Here is a 348-nt window from a genome sequence, read left to right on the forward strand (position 1 = left end):
TTCTTCTTCTTCTTCTTCTTCTTCTTCTTGCAGCATCGTGAAGACGGAGGTGAGACCAACGCTGCTGGAAACTAAACGAAGGTGAGTTTCCACACATTTCCTTTCCCACTGGTTTTAAAAACAGACATTTTCGTGATAAAACTAAAGAAAATAGCCTACATGTCACATATATGTATTCTAGGTTTTTCCAAAGCATATTTTTAGGTTTATGGATTTCTAGTTTTATTATCCTAAAAACACCGTTTTCTGAAGTGTCACATTTAGACCACGTAGGCCAACTCCCATAGTGAGCCCGGGGACTAAAGACTCTTAATTGATCTCAGGTGTGTGTGTGTGTGCGTGTGTGTG

Source organism: Etheostoma spectabile, chromosome 13 (assembly GCF_008692095.1).
Source record: "Etheostoma spectabile isolate EspeVRDwgs_2016 chromosome 13, UIUC_Espe_1.0, whole genome shotgun sequence".
Classification (NCBI taxonomy): Eukaryota; Metazoa; Chordata; class Actinopteri; order Perciformes; family Percidae; genus Etheostoma; species Etheostoma spectabile.